Source organism: Ipomoea triloba, chromosome 13, assembly GCF_003576645.1.
Source record: "Ipomoea triloba cultivar NCNSP0323 chromosome 13, ASM357664v1".
NCBI classification, from domain to species: domain Eukaryota; kingdom Viridiplantae; phylum Streptophyta; class Magnoliopsida; order Solanales; family Convolvulaceae; genus Ipomoea; species Ipomoea triloba.
The window spans coordinates 20,289,302-20,300,744 of record NC_044928.1 but is presented as its reverse complement, the minus strand read 5'-3'; the positions used below and the strand labels follow the sequence as shown (position 1 = coordinate 20,300,744).

General features: G+C 36.6%; 2 long non-coding RNA genes and 3 other non-coding genes across 6 annotated transcripts in view; 4 read left to right on the top strand and 1 right to left on the bottom strand.

Moving 5' to 3' along the window:
• LOC116002664 overlaps positions 1-578 on the top strand; it is a 2,748-nt gene extending 2,170 nt beyond the window's left edge. The window contains exon 2 of the long non-coding RNA XR_004094529.1: positions 407-578. This is a non-coding gene — a long non-coding RNA (uncharacterized LOC116002664). The remainder of the gene's footprint in view (positions 1-406) is intronic.
• Positions 579-1,880: 1,302 nt separating this feature from the next.
• Positions 1,881-5,101, bottom strand: LOC116001636. Of its 2 annotated transcripts, none has more exons than XR_004094262.1 (6): positions 4,752-5,101; positions 3,239-3,362; positions 3,092-3,137; positions 2,721-2,858; positions 2,366-2,628; positions 1,881-2,274 (listed from the first exon to the last, which is right to left on the bottom strand). It is a non-coding gene; the product is annotated as an uncharacterized LOC116001636 (long non-coding RNA). The 2 variants fall into 2 exon arrangements; XR_004094261.1 differs by having other exon boundaries at positions 1,881-2,223; positions 4,752-5,099.
• A 3,210-nt stretch (positions 5,102-8,311) lies between these two features.
• On the top strand, positions 8,312-8,383 carry TRNAK-UUU. The gene has a single exon. It is a non-coding gene; the product is annotated as a tRNA-Lys (tRNA).
• Positions 8,384-9,344: 961 nt separating this feature from the next.
• TRNAK-UUU lies at positions 9,345-9,416 on the top strand. Its single transcript has one exon. It is a non-coding gene; the product is annotated as a tRNA-Lys (tRNA).
• Positions 9,417-10,371: 955 nt separating this feature from the next.
• TRNAK-UUU lies at positions 10,372-10,443 on the top strand. Its single transcript has one exon. It is a non-coding gene; the product is annotated as a tRNA-Lys (tRNA).
• The last annotated feature ends 1,000 nt before the right edge of the window (positions 10,444-11,443 follow it).

Genomic DNA, 11,443 nt, shown 5'->3' with positions numbered 1-11,443 from the left:
TTTTTTTTTTTTTTTTTTATAGTTTTTTTTTTTTTTTTTTTTTTTTTTTTTTTTTTTTTTTTTTTTTTTTTTTTGTTTTCAAGAAAAAGTAGATATAGAAATCATATATAAGAAATTACAATCTCAAATTAAAACTAGTCAGTGTTATGCTTTAGTATTTAGAAAATTACAGTAGCAATCCTGATTTGCTCCTTTTTTTGTGACTTCATACTTGGAAAACTTCCTTCCTTTATGATATAGACTTCATACTGGAAAACTACAGTCATCCCCAATTATATATTCTTAAAATTTTCTGGATGCATCCTTTATTTGCTTGCAATCTCTTTCTTCTTTTCTTCAACTAATTTCGAAACCTTCTCAATTTTGGGCATGCTTGTTTGACTTTTAAATTTTTGGCATATTGCAGATTTGCAGCTTCCAGATGATATAAGAGTGAAATTTCATTGGGAATTTACATAAATAAAGTTTTTTTTGTTATATTTTAGTTTGTAATGTAATAATCTTATTTAGTTTGACAATACTGCTATTTTGTTTACTTGATTTGATGAATAATACAACTTATCTGTTTGTTTTTCTTATTTTGAATTAGATACTAAATTATGATTCTAAATTAATAATTAGTTGTTCAGTGTGTATATATATGATTTTTTTTCTTTTAAAAAAAAGGTATCAGCGGCACCTCTTTGAAGAGGTGCCGCGAATACTATTCTAATTTTAAAAAATAAAATAAATCACAAGCTTTCCGCGGCACCTGTTAACAGGTGCCGCGGAAAGCTCATGACTTTTACAGTCAATGGCATCCGCTACACCCGCTACAGGTGTAGCGGAAACTTTTTTGTGGGTGTAGCGGATTTGCATTTCTATACTAGTGACCCTCCGCGCAGATAATAAACAAATATGGAGATAGTGGGTCACCCCGGCGCAGTCCACGAGACGGCACCACACGCACACAACTAGCACCATTAACCTGGATATTATATGTGACAGTAGTGACACAAAGTAATACCAGATTAACCCATTCAATAGCAAAGCCTAAAGCTAACATCATATTCCGGAGGAATGACTATTCCATCCTATCATAGGCTTTTGCCATATCCAATTTCAGTGCTCTCCATCCTACCAAACCACATTGTTTTCTGTTCAGGAAATGCCCCACCTCGGCCGCCACCAGGATATTGTCTGTGATTAGTATATTAGGAATGAACGCACTATGTGACTCAGAAATCAGGCCACCGAGTAGGTGTTTCATACGATTCGCCAGTACCTTAGTCATGATCTTGTAAACCACATTACACAATGCAATAGGCCGTAAATCTGACACAGACTCTGGAATACTCTTCTTTGGGATCAACACCACATTACACTACAAAAAAAACGCGAAAATAGCGACGGACGATTTCCGTCGCTAAACAGGAGAAATCCGTCGCTAAACAGTTTAGCGACGCATTTCGTCCGTCGCTAAAATGAGCGTCGCTAGATTTTAGCGACACAATTTTTTTCCGTCGCTAAAATATCCGTCGCTACGTGAAAATAATCCGTCGCTATATTTCTCTCGACGACGATTTGGACGCTGAAATTTGCGAGGGAATAGCTACGGATTTTTCCGTCGCTAGACTTAGCGACGGAAAGTTCCGTCGCTATGGTCCGTTGCTACATGTAGTGACGGAAATTGTTGTCGCTAATTTGTTTTTATTATTTGAATATGTATTATTTATTTAATTAGATACTTAGCTACGAATTTACTACAATATTTGTCTGTCGCTAAATTTTAAAATTTAAAAAAGAAAATCTACCCGCTAATTAATATCACATACCTGCATTAAACCTATAATATAATAAATTTACCCGCTAATTAATATCGCATACATGCAATAAACATATAATATAATAGGTCAATAATATATATAAAATATACTATATTAAAACATTCATACCAACAAAAGTAAAGTTATATCGTTAAAAACAATACCAAGTATATTAATAAACATAATCTAATCCTCTTCTAAGTTTTCATCATTTGAATTAACAAAATCTTCAACTTAAATATTTAGAGGTCGTGGCATAGAAGTGGATAGCATCCCATTACGACGCAACTCATCCATCAAACTTGTAATCTGAGCTTGGCATTTGAGCCCGCAATTGATTTCTTTCAACTTGTAGTTTAGCCTCCATCTTAGCTCGCATGGTCTTTAACTGTTGATTCACCAATCTCCTTCATTGCATCTTCCAATTTTAGTTCATGCATACAGTTATGATGGCATTAATTGAAAGACACTAGCAACAACATGAAACTAGGATTTTAGAAGCCTGCTGTCAACAAAGATATAATTAATCTTCATTGTATTGGTTTAATAGTTAGAAGTACCTTATCCTTATCATTCTTGGAAGGATGCACCTCTGCGTTTGCCTTTTTATGATGACTTTCATAGTCACTGATCATTTTTCATTCCTTGGAGGAATTTAAACATGTAGCAGTGTCTAATTCCCAAGTAGCTTGATCATAATCAAGGCCTGTCCATTTCACAAGCCACTCATAATGCAATTAGAACTATTATCATTATGCCCCAGAGAATCTGTTTCACTAAGCAAAGGATGAGGCATAGTCCAATTTGTTTTCCAACTCACATCCTGAAGAAAGCATCTTAAAAATGTTAACGATCAATAAGTCCATAAAAGGAAAAAAAATGAAAAATATATTAATAGCTTTATATCAATATCACCTTATTGTGTTTGTTAAATCTTGCAAGCAGTGTTGAAGCCTCTAGAGTCACCTCTGCCTCTGGAATCCAGTGGTTATGAATATGAGCAAGGCCTTTGTACTTTACCAAAATATTCCTTCTGTTTATGCATAACTAACACTAGGTCCCAAAGTTACAGTTACAACAATGCACCATTAATATGTTTTTAAAAAATGCAAAACCAACTCACATGAAATAGAATAATATGCACATCATTATACTGTTAAGGAGTAGGGAACTGAGTGAAGTTAAGTACTCATGGGTCAGACACTAAGAACAAGTTAAGTACAAGAAATGATGTTCATGAAAATAATTGAAGAAGGAAGAGAGACACCAAATAGGTAGGTAATTACTTGTAAGTTGCAGGTAGAGGTACATTCTTGTAGGGAATCATCCAACCTGTGAGCAGATAATTAAACACTAATTGAGCTTCCAGGTTTCTAACAGAAATATAAAATAGATAGCTAGGAATAAGGTAGTAACTTAATAAAACAGAATACCTTTCTTCTTTGGAATTTGAACAGGAGCTTTATGCAACTCTCATGTTGGTTACACTGGCTTCATTAGTTCCACTGATAGAGCAACCACTTTCAGACAGCCTATCCTGCTTTCCATGTGCATGATCTGCTAATAGTATATGGAAGTTATGCAGCTTAGAAAGAATTTGGTGTCTCCATGATAAAATATGAATTGCTATGGTTCAGTTTAGACGGCTTAACATCATATCATATGTGTCTAATTGCTATGATTCAGTTTAGCTTCCTCTTTCTTGAAACTACATGCACAATTCCATGGTCCTCTTTTTCATGATACTTTGCAGAACCCAATTGTGAATTCATATCACTCAAACTTTCAATCCCTCCCCTTCAATGAAGGGAATAATTGTCACAATTTAGACAAGATGCACAACACAACGTCATGTTAAAGTGACCAAAAAAACATTGCAGTCACATTTATAGTCAAGATGTCACTGCACTGGTAGACAACTAATAGGAAAAATATCAGCCCCCCTCCATGAGTTCAACTCACAAAAGTTTGTGTGTTTATGTCGAATTGGTAATAACAATAGAAGAGGTTCCTTTAGTGAAAAAAAAAAAACATCAAATGATATAAATCATATGTAAGATCTAAAACAAAGTTTTTCAGGTCATACCACTTTACCTAATTTCTTATCACACAACACAATCTCTTTTATTATTATTATTATTACCAATACCAATTAACAATTCAGTGCATATTTATAAATACATTGCACACCAAAGCAACATAAAGAGGAGGTGAACAAAGACCCTGTCATGCGTACAATGAGAGTGCAATTCTCACCGAACAAAGAAAATTCTGCAAAATCACAGCCTATTTAAATAGAGGCAGCTGATGTTATGCATACACATTTTGTTTTTACTTTTTCTTTGTTGTTGATCACAAACACGACTAGCCTAAAAAAAAAAACTTGAAATAATCCATACTTCCGAAAATTATTTCAAAAGATGCATTTGAATGTTTTCAGTAATAATTTTTGAGTAGCAGTATCTCCAGAAAAGTTTTCTAAAGAAAAGCAATAGCATGCATATTCTCAATAGTCAAATGCAAGTCCAGACTTTTTTTCTGTTTCAGTTTAAATCTGAAATACTAAAACTACTTCCCAGTTGACAATGTTTTCATTTTCTACTCTATAATTGTGGCCTAAATGTCTGATAGACACAAATTAAAGCCTACTCAAAATTATTAAAAAAAAAAAAGAAGAAGAAGAAAAAAAAAAAGCAACCTATGAGGAGTCGACACAGAATGCGGCGATTTGAAGGGCATAGATGGAGCTAGAGAATCATGGAGCATTTAAACTTTAAACATAGAGCTTTGTATTTCATATAACTGTCTGTCTAGATTTTGGTTCAGCAATTATAGCTTTAAACTTTTAAACATGGAGCTTTTAAGTTTTCATAAATTCACAGTCTCTAACAATTTAATAATAAGCTGAAATTAACGAAATTAAAGAAGAAGCGTTCGGAGTCATACCAGGCAGCGGCGGTGGCGGCAGGCGTTCGGCGGCACGGCAGAGCAGCGCAGCAGACGACGCGAGCAGCGGACAGGCACGGTCGATGGTCGATGGTCGATGCGAGCAGCGGACGACGCGAGCAGCGGAGGGCGCGAGCAGCAGAGAAGGAAGACAATGGTCGATGCGAGCAGCGAACAGGCACGGCGGAGCAGTTGGAATGAAGACGGCGGTCGACGATGCGGCAGTCGACTGTGCTGTCGTCGTTGGGCGGTTGGGCGTTGGAAGGAAGTCGCGTCGGCGGAATTTTGATTAGGTTTAGTGTTTGGGCGTTGGAAGGAAATCGATATGATCCTATTATCCTATATTCCGTTTAGCGACGGAAATTAATCCGTAACTAGTTTACAATGTTTGGGCGCTGGAAGGAAAACACGTAACTGGGCGTGATCCTATATTCTGATTTAGCGACGGAAGTTTAATCCGTCGCTAGATCTAGCAACGGATTAAACTTCCGTCGCTATATTCTCACAATAAAAATGTGGCAATATTAATATAGCGACAGAAATTGAATCCGTCGCTAGATCTAGCGACGGATTAAACTTCCGTCGCTATATTCTCACACAAAAAAATTCAACAATATTAATCTAGCGACGGATATTTGAATCCGTCATTATTTTCTAACAAAAAATAAAAAATCGGCCATATTACTCTAGCGACGGATTGAAATCCGTCGCTAAACTATTTAAAAATTCCGACAATGATGTTTTAGCGGCGGATTTTTGAATCCGTCGCTATCTCTAGCGACGGATTCAAATATCCGTGGCTATATGTTATTAAAAATGTATATTCCACATTATATAATTAGCGACGGATGCTTATCCGTCGCTAGGTAGCAACGAATACCATTTTTCGTCACTATTCCGTCGTTAAGTTGTAAAAAAAATAAATAGATGCTTTTAACCTCAGCGACGGATATTTTTTCCGTTGCTAATCCGTAGCGAATAATATTATTTATTCAGTCCGCCAAAAATCCGTCGCTAATCCGTCTCAATTTTATGCGCGGCAATTTACCGCTAAAATTAGCTACGACTTTAACGACAAACTTTTTCCATCACAAAATATCATCGCTATCCGGTCGCTAACTTTCAATTTTTTGAAAATAAGTAAATCCGTCGCTAAATCGTCGCTATTCCGTCGTTAAATTAGCAACGGAATGAATCCGTCGCAAAATTCGTCGTTATTTCTGCGTTTTTTTGTAGTGTTAGTGTCATTTAAACCAGCAGGGAAAGAACAAGAACTTAGACAATTAATCACGAAGGCTGACACATCCCCACCAACTACATCCCAGTAATGCTGATAAAATCCGGGGTTCATCCCATCAGGCCCTGGGGCTTTATCAGGGAACATCGAAAACAGGGCTGCTTTGACCTCATCAAGCTCAAAAGGGCGCAATAACATCTCATTATCACTCTGCGTAACCCGGGGAATGATAGAGCTAAAGAATGCTTCCTGAGGGGTAGAACCACCCGACTGAAAGATATTCTCAAAATAAGACAATACAACAAGTTTCATGTCCTCCCCTTCAACCCACACCCCAGCCCCATTTTTAAGCCTAGACAAAGAATTTTTCTTCTTACGAGCAGAGGCATACCTGTGGAAGAATCGTGTGTTTGCATCTGCACCCCTTAACCAGTGTTGTTTGGCCCGCTGTCTCCAAAAAGCGTCTTCCTGGGCTTCCAACTGGGCCAACTGGTCCTCCAAACGCTAGAACTCAGCCAAGGAGGCTGGGTCCCTCTAACCATGCAGGAGCAGCTGTTTGTCATGGAGTAACCTGATGCGCTTGCCAAACTTATGAAAGTGATCTCCGCCCCACCGTCTAAGCCTTTCTCCACACAGCTGTAAACAGTTCAGGAGCCCATCCGCCTTCCCCTCCTACCAGGCTCCTTCGACCACCCCCTTACACCCCTCATCCAGCAGCCAGGCCATCTCAAACCTGAAGTCCCTATTAGCCCCGTTGGACCGCAATCGAACCGGGTTAACACACAGGAAAATAGCTGAACGATCAGATGTACGAGTCATGACATTCTCCACAAAAGCTTTGTCAAGTAACTCGCACCAGGCTGTGGTTGCCAAAACCTTGTCTAGGCGTTCCTCCATCCACTCTACAGTCCCCTTGCCTCTCTCCCAAGTAAATTGGTAGCCCCCATAGGCAACTGGGCCAATGCGCAACTCTCCACTGCCCCCCCGAATCCCTGAAGTAGAGCCTCCGGGTGTGGATTACCACATCTCTTCTCAGTATGGAATAAGAGATCACTAAAGTCACCTAAGACGACCCAGGGCAATGGAGACCTGCTAGCCAATGTCTTAAGCAAGTCCCAAGAGTTCGTCCTCCTCCCTCGCTCTGGAAATCCATAGAAACACGTCATTCGCCAACATGCAAGATTCACAAGGTGAACTTCCATATCAATATGATTTCGTGAGTAACTCAATAGCCTGGCGGTGCAGTTCTTCCTCCAAAACAACGCCAGCCCCCCACTCAAACCAGTCGGCTCAACATAAAACAGACCCTCAAACCCAAGCTTGACACGGAGCCGCTCTGCGTGCACCCGCCCCACCTTGGTTTCCATTAAGAACAAGAACTCGGGCTTCTTACTGGACACGAGGACCACAATTTCTCGAACTGTGCGTGGATCACCCAAGCCACGACAGTTCCAACTAATGGTACTCATGATGACGGGCGGGTCTGGGAACCAGAACCCGCCAAGGACAAGTTTTTGGAACATCTAACATCACCACGTCACCACTCCTACTCCCGACACGGCGGCCACCACCTCCACCGGAACCCTCTCGGTGCCTCTTAGCGACAACCATCACGCCCGATTCTCGCTCGTCAACCCCAACACCCGGACTGCTCACCTCCGCACCAGTCCGACCAGACTTCGCCACAACATGATCCACTTCTGTTACCGACTGTGGCCCCTCCGACGGGATCAGCCAGTGTTCACCGACCGCCCTCGGTCCTGTGCGACCCCCTGCCCGCAACTCAGCTCCATACGCATACTGATCCACAGTCATAGGTGATTCACGGGCTTTAATACAAAATTTATAAGAATTCCCCAAAAGCCCGCAACAGAAACAATACGTGTGAAGTCGTTCATACTTGAACGATACCCAGCATGTCGACTTGTCTCTCTTAACCATCTTCATACCTCTACGTAATGGTCAGGCAGCGGGGATTGACACTCGAATCCGGTAAAAAGTCCGCCACGGTGTAAAAGATAATGGAAGTTATAACGGTAAGGGTATATTTGTCCAAAATATTGTAAAGTACAACTTTTATAGCATAACGTATAAAAGAACTTAACGAAAAAAACGGACCTAAATGAAGGGTATAACCTTCATTCACACTTATTATGTTTTTTGATTAGATATACATACAAACACACACACACACACACACTAAGGACAACTAAATTAGATTTAATTGCAAAAAGGTATGAATTGTTGTAAATGGTTTCCTTTTAGTTCGTAGCGTTCCCTAGTGAAACCGATTATAGTATGACCAATGATTGTAAAGTGTTAAGCCATCTTAGCTCAGTGGTAGAGCGCGTGACTTTTAACCACGTGGTCGTGGGTTCGATCTCCACAGATGGCGACTATGATATCATGCAACCAAAATTTGTTTAAGAATAAAACTCCATGTATGAAAAAAAATTGAGGTTTCAATCATACATAATATAAATTCATACACTATAACTCTTTAATTACGTATTGAAATTGCATTAGGTTTCTCTTTATAATTATTTTTATCACAAGTTAAAAATACTTATTCTGATTATATTGAAAATAATCAATTTTATTGTATATTAATTAGTTTTCATATTAAAAAATTATATTTTAGTTATATTATTTATTTATTTCAATTTTCATATTGGGTATTAGTTTAGTTGCACAATGCACGTATACCCTGTAAAATACTATATTTATATGTAAGGACTACTATTAAGCGCTTTTTGTTTAAGTGGCCAATGAGATTTTGATAATAGAACACAATGTCCAATCGACAACAAATTTACTATGCATGATCACAAGTATACAAATTTAACATCAAGTTTTAGTTCTTATTTTTTCTATTTTATATTTAAATCAACAAGTTTTAGTTCACAAATTTTGCGTTCTTTTTAGCAACAGAGAAAGCAGAAAAAAGTTGTGAAAAGATAACAATGACGATTAGGAAACATAGGTTTGCAAAGAATGCCATAGAAAATGGTTAACAAAAAATGGTTATGAAGATTATTATAAAGACAAAAAAAAAAAAAAACTCCTATTAATATTTAAAAGCGATCGGATCGCACATTTATTTTGGTCCAACTGATCAATAGTAATCTATGGTTAAGATTTCTTCCTATTTTTCATAGGAGCAACATTTTGCATAAGAGTCATCCCGTGTGTATGTATATATATACATACACACACACACACACACACACTAAGGACAATTAAATTAGATTTAATTGCAAAAAGGTATTATGAATTGTTGTAAATGGTTTCCTTTTAGTTCGTAGCATTCCCCAGTGAAACCCATTATAGTATGACCAATGATTGTAAAGTGTTAAGCCATCTTAGCTCAGTGGTAGAGCGTGTGGCTTTTAACCACATGGTCGTGGGTTCGATCCCCACAGATGGTGACTATGATATCATGCAACCAAAATTTGTTTAAGAATAAAACTCCATGTATGAAAAAAAATTGAGGTTTCAATCATACATAATATAAATTTATACACTATAACTCTTTAATTACGTATTGAAATTGCATTAGGAAGATTTAAAAATTAATTTTTATTTTCGATCATAACTATCTACAACTTCATTTCTCTTTATAATTATTTTTATCACAAGTTAAATATACTTATTCTGATTATATTGAAAATAATCAATTTTATTGTATATTAATTAGTTTTCATATTAAAAAATTATATTTTAGTTATATTATTTATTTATTTTAATTTTCATATTGGGTATTAGTTTAGGTGCGCAATGCACGTATAGCCTGTAAAATACTATATTTATATGTAAGGACTACTATTAAGCGCTTTTTGTTTAAGTGGCCAATGAGATTTTGATAATAGAACACAATGGCCAATCAACAACAAATTTACTATGCATGATCACAAGTATACAAATTTAACATCAAGTTTTAGTTCTTATTGTTTCTATTTTATATTTAAATCAACAAGTTTTAGTTCACAAATTTTGCGTTCTTTTTAGCAACAGAGAAAGCAGAAAAAAGTTGTGAAAAGATAACAATGGCGATTAGGAAACATAGGTTTGCAAAGAATGCCATAGAAAATGGTTAACAAAAAATGGTTATGAAGATAATTATAAAGACAAAAAATTTTATTTTGGTCCAACTGATCAATAGTAATCTATGGTTAAGATTTCTCCCTATTTTTCATAGGAGCAACACTTTGCATAAGAGTCATCTCGTGTGTATGTATATATATACACACACACACACACTAAGGACAATTAAATTAGATTTAATTGCAAAAAGGTATGAATTGTTGTAAATTGTTTCCTTTTAGTTCGTAGTGTTCCCTAGTGAAACGGATTATAGTATGACCAATGACTGTAAAGTGTTAAGCCATCTTAGCTCAGTGGTAGAGCACGTGGCTTTTAACCACGTAGACGTGGGTTCGATCCCCATAGATGGCCATTAGGAAACATTCTAAAGTACAACTTTTATAACATAACGTATAAAAACTTAACGTAATATACAGACATAAATGAATGGTATAACCTATACCCATTGAGGAAAAATGATGGGTCAATTTGATAAATATTTCAAACTTAAAAGTTTACAATAATTATAAAATTCACTCCATGTTTTTTTTACTAAAACTTTCAACCATTGATGAGCCCTAATAGACGGTTGTTGCCTGATATCAATCCTCACTTTTTACAAGAGGGGATTGTTTTCATTTCAACCCACCATATATATATATATATATATATATATATATATATAATCAAATTAAAAATAGGCGGGCTTTAAAACCATCATTTTGACGAGTCTCAAAGATCAAAGCTCGCCTCGCTTTTATTGTAGGGCGGAACATGTCAGCCCAATGAGTTTAGCCAGCATGTTTTGACAACTCTGGTTATGATCATTCCACCCAAGTTGCACAATACAAAATGTGATAGAACAAGTTAAGGAATAGCTAATTTCGGTCTCGTTTTGTGCTAGACCATTTGTTGCTAAAGTTGGAATGAACATTCAAGCTTGAAGTTAGAATCTGGGAATATATGGAACAACCTAATAATGGTTATTCCCCGACTTGTTTCAATGGGATTTGGTTATTTCTTGTTCTAGGCAACTATGGACCGCTTCCTAGGTATAGGAGTTTCATGTGGCATTCCTCCCCATTAAGTTTCAATTCATTCTTTGTCCTTTATTTTGTGCTTCAATGCTCCTAATAAATCTAAACATGTTCAAAAATGATCCAAAAAACCTCTAATCGATCTTTTTATTCTTCAAGAAATGATCATAAAAATGTATAGATTAAATGCAAATAAGATATAAATTGGATTAAATTAAATAAAAACACTTGGCATATAAAATGAGCTTAATTATGGTGTAAAATATAGATAAATTGAAAATTTTCATACGCCTTATTGTAACCGACGATAATAATTTTTGAGATCAAGCTAAGCT